Genomic DNA, 5,124 nt, shown 5'->3' with positions numbered 1-5,124 from the left:
AAACCCACGGATTTCAGAAGAGACTCTGAATATTGCAGTAGAGTGCTGAGAAGCCAAAGCAAGGGAAGAAATTAAAAAATTAAGGAGGTGAATGGAAGATTTCAAAAGGCAACCCAGAAAAACAAAGTTTGTTGTTGTTGTTGTTATGTGCCGTCGAGTCGCTTGCGACTCATAGCGACCCTATGTACAACAGCCCTAAACTCCGCTCTGTCCTGTGCCAATCGCACTGTCTCTGACACTCCCATCCCAATTATCCCAGTCACTGAATCAATCCACCTCATAGAGGGCCTTCCTCTCCTGTGCTGTCCCTCCACCCTCCCAAGCATGATGTCCCTCTCTAAGGACTGGTCTCTCCTCACAACATGTCCAAAGTATGTTAGACGGAGCCTCAGAATCCTTGCCTCCAAGGAGCCACCCGGTTTAACCCTTTCCAGGACGAATCTGTTTGTTTTCCTAGCAGTCCATGGTATTCTCAATACTCTTCTCCAGCACCACAGCTCAAAGGCATCAATTCTCCTATCCTCCTTGGCCATTGTCCAACTCTCTGATGCATAACAAGTGATTGGAAAGACCATGGCCTGTATCAGACACACCTTAGTCTCCAGAGAGACACCATTGCTCTTCAGTACTTTGGAGAGGTTCCTAATGAAATGTGCAAGGAGCTGGAGTCAGAAAATTAAAAGGGATGAACTCACTTGACATTTCTTAAACTGAATGAACTAAAGAACAAATTCAAGCCTCAAGTAGCATCCTTAAGGATCTTTCTGTTATTTGGGACAATAAATTCCATTTAAACCTGCAGCCATTCGGCAGATCCCAGTTTAGCACAGCCCTCCACTGTGTCTCCACAACCATGATACTTACAAGAGGAGACTGCTCGGTTCCTTGAAAAGGAATTAATGATGAATTTAACTGCTGAAGTTTTGTTTAGCAACCTGACACATAGCACAGTTTTAAGCCAGGTAAATCAGTTTGTGATCACTTGAAGGCAGTAGTATAAAATTTTGGAAGTAAAATTGCTTTCCAGAAAATGTTCAATTTAAATTTATTCAAAATGTGTGAAAGTATCTGTTCCTCTTTTTTCCCCCCAGCTAGAATCAGGAAGGCTGCCACGGGGATGAAAATGAAGGTTCTTGCAGTGCCAGAAACTCTTAATAAAAAGTGAAGAATTTTTCACAGAATTAAGGGTCAGAAAAAGTTTGCCCAAAAGATGCTTCAAGAGGCAAGGAGAAAGCTTAACTATGAAAGGCTAGGCACTACCACAAGGCATATACACAGAAGTGCAGAACTGACATTTGAACGGCTCATATGGCAAGAAGAGCTGGCAGCTTCTATGTACCGGCAAAACCCAAACTGGCATTTGTCATCAAGTATCAACGATATGAGCCCAAATGTTTGTAAGGTATTGCAGCTCCTTCACCTTCGCCAGATCTTCAATGGCACTTTTGTTATGCTCAGAAAAACTTCAATTAACATGCTGAGGATCGCAGAACCATATATCACATGGGGGTACCCAAAGCTGAAATTTGTCAATGAACTGATCTATAAGCATAGTTATAGCAAAAACAATAATGAGTGAATTGTTCTGACAGACACCAATTTGATTGCACACTCTTTTAGTAAATATGGAATCTTCGCATGGAGAATCTGATCCATGAGATGAAGCTGGAAAGCGTTTCAAAGAAGCAAGCAATGTCTAGTGGCCCTTCAAATAATCTTCTCCATGAAGTAGAATGAAGAAAAAGATCACTCGTTTTGTAGAAGGTGGAGATGCTGGCAGCCAGGAAGACCAGATCAATAGACTTACTAAAATAAACTAAGGTGTCAGCCACAGTTGTTTTTGGTAATTGTCAGTTATTAAAACAGTAACTGCTTAAAAAAAAGTACCTGTCCCTACAACATTATTATTATTATTATTATTATTATTAATGTGCATTTTTTAGACAAAATGGCAAAACTTGTCTTTAGTGTCAATTTGACTATTGAGGCTTAATTATTTAATGTATTTAACTCGTTCTTTTATATATTGTTTCATTACACCTATGCCTTATCATTATCATGGTTTTCTGCATTTTCCATGTTTCCCTTGGTCACCTGTTTTTATAAGCCTCACCAGAATTTGCTTGCAGGACTATGCTTCATGGGTACAGAGCTTTGCTTATATGTGCCCTTTCTTGCTTTAGGTAAATGTTACGTTGTTGTTGTTGCATGCCATAGAATCAAAACTGACCCATATCTGACCCTCCAGTGGATTTTCAGAAGCAGTAAATCTCATGGGAGGAGATTGTTCATTCTTTACCGCTGGAGCAGCTGATGCATATGAACCACGTGCCTTCACATTGGCAGCTCAGCTCTTTATCACTAGGCCACCAAAGCTCCCCTTAGGTATGCAATTCTGCCAAATATTATTAAGTAGGTTGCAGTCCACTCTATGATTGGTTTATTTTATGCATCTTGCCAAAATTGATCAATTTACTATGAAATAGTAGCTTGAAAATCCACCCAGTATAATTGACTGACTTTCAAGGATTAGTTGATTTCTGATGTTGCTGGAGGGCCATGTCTTGTCATAGAAACTCGAGACAATTTAGTCAATGAAGAAGTGGAATTTACTAGCCAACCTCCATGGACACAAGTGTGTCCAGGATGTGAACGCACCAGGGTGGTAGAAGTAAGCAGCTTATAAAGGGGAAGTTGAGGCAGGGTGGTGAAATACTAGGAAGGGACTTTCCACAAAGGTAGAGCATTTGATGGTTCCCAGAACTGTTTCAGTCATCATTCCAGTTGTCAGGTACAAAGAGGATCCAGGTGCAATGGAGTAGAGAAGGGGATCAAAAGGGGTACTGTTGTAACTTCTGGCTGCTAAGCAGAGGGAGAGGAGCAGTTACCTTGTAGTTATGGAAATAAGCCAAGTTGCCAAGTCAGGGTTTTCGTTTTGGGTTTTTTTTTTTCCCAAGTCAGGTTTTTATGTCTCTTACCTTGAAACTAACAAAGGAGTTTGCTCATATAAGCAGCTGATGACACAGAGTAGAAGGAACTTCAACACCATTTAGAATGGTCTAAAGAAGAATGCAACCTCTGGATCTGGAGTTCCTGCCCTGAAAATCTTTTAGACCCAGAATAAAGAATAGGACACTAAAGAAGACAAAAAGCTTGAAGAGAAGCCATGGCAGTAGTGTGAACCCAGGATCCCCAGTGGGTCAGTCGGCCACAGAGCAGACTTCAGAGGGTGGCCTTCAGAGCACCTGGGCAGCTGGGTGAACTTCACTGGGCAGCAGTCACAGTCCGAGCAGATGACCTAGCAGTGTGAGTAGGAGCATGAGGGCTCAGCTGGCCTGCCTTTGCGAAGGGCTATGCATCCCAGCTGCACTGATAGCTACAACACTAAGGCTTGGCACAGCAGAGGTTGGGAGATCCTGTGCCCATCTTGCCACGAGGCAAGCACAACAAGGCTGAGTAGCAGATCACAAGACTCAGGAACTGTACAGTTTCCTTCCTAACAAAAGTCTAGGGGTAGCCGAAGGCAGAGAACTTTGAGTAAGGAGGGTACATGCATGGCTAAGAAAAGCAGCTTTCTTATGAGTATTGAGTTTCAGAAAGCAGTAAAGCACAGGAGAGAAACTTGCTCATATTTCTTCCAAGGAACTCAAAGCACCAGACAGTTGTGGCCTTTGGGGTAGTAGTGTAACTCATTAGGGAATAGGCCATCAGAGATCCCCAAAAGAGAAATATTGTGTACCATCAAGTTGAAACAGACCCGTAGCTGAACCTCCAGTGGATTTTCACATAGTAGGAGACTGCCCATTTCTCTGAGGTGGTAGAGCTGGTAGATGTGAACCAAGTGTTTTTGAGTTGGCAGTGCAACTTCTTACCATTAAGTAGAGAAATATAATTATTAGAAGAGAACATGTTATTGTTGTCGTTTGCCATCAAGTCAAGTACTAATCATAGTGACCCTATGAACAAAAGATCTGAAACCAGTCCTGTCCTGCACCATCCTCACAATTCCTGACACACAAGAGCCCATTGAAGCAGACACTGTATCAGTCTTCTTCTGCTTTGCCTACCCTCCACACCTCCCAATATCATGTCCCTCTCCAAGGAATAGCACTTCCTAGCAACATGGCCAAAGTATGTGAGGCAAAGTCTCATCATTCCTGCCTCCAAAGAGCCCTCTTGCTTTCCTGGCCGTTCATGGAATGTTCAGTGCTCTTCTCCAGCACTACTGCTCAAAGGCATCAATTCTTTTTCTGTCATCCTTATTCATTGTCCAGGTCTCGGATGCATAGCTAGTAAATGGAAAGACCATGGCCTGAATCAGATGCACCTTAGTCCTCAAACTGATATCATTACTCTTCAATAATTTTGAAAAGTCCCAAACTGCAGATTTTCCCTGTGCAGTGCAGCTCCTTATTTCCTGACTGCTCGTACCAAGGGCGTTAATTGTGGATGCAGGCAAGAGGAAGCTGGTGACAGTTTAAATCTCCTCTCCGTCCATCATGACACTGCCTATTGGTCCAATGGTAAGAATCTTTTCTTGATATTCTTGATATTAAGACACAATCCACATGTAAGGCTGCATTCCTTGATCTTCTGCAATAAGTGCTTTAAATCCTCCTCACTTTCTGTAAGCAAGGTTGTATCATCTGCATAATACAGGTTATTGATGAGTCTTCCTCTAATTCTGATGCCACACTCCCCTTCAAAGACTCCAGCTTCTCTGATAATTTGCTCAGCATACAGATTGAAAAGGTATGGAAACAGAATACATCTCTGATGAACTCCCTTCCCAACTTAAAACCATGTAGTGCTCCCCTGCTCCATTCGCACAACTGCCTTCTTGTCCGGGTATAGATTCCTCATGAGCACAATCAAGTGTTCTGGGGGAGATTAATGACTAATGCTAGAAATGGTGAAAAGTGGAAGTATATTCAACTCTACCTCATAGGACTCGAATATCATATGATCATCTCACTTGAAATGCCCCACGCCAGTCCATCTCATCTCTCCAATGCCTAGTATGCCAATATTTATGTGTTCCATTTCTTTTTTAACAATTTCTAATTTTCCTACATTCATGGTTCTCACATTCCATGTTCCAATCACTAGTGTCTGCTTACAACT

At 42.2% G+C, this 5,124-nt stretch overlaps 1 pseudogene; it reads left to right on the top strand.

Moving 5' to 3' along the window:
- The first annotated feature begins 1,117 nt into the window (after positions 1 to 1,117).
- Positions 1,118 to 1,820, top strand: LOC102877133 (annotated as a pseudogene).
- Positions 1,821 to 5,124: the final 3,304 nt, after the last annotated feature.

This window comes from Elephantulus edwardii, unplaced genomic scaffold (assembly GCF_000299155.1).
Source record: "Elephantulus edwardii isolate Elephantulus edwardi_28Jun2011 unplaced genomic scaffold, EleEdw1.0 scaffold00480, whole genome shotgun sequence".
Lineage (NCBI taxonomy): Eukaryota > Metazoa > Chordata > Mammalia > Macroscelidea > Macroscelididae > Elephantulus > Elephantulus edwardii.
The sequence above is the reverse complement of the archived record's forward strand: the minus strand, read 5'-3'. Positions and strand labels throughout refer to the sequence as shown.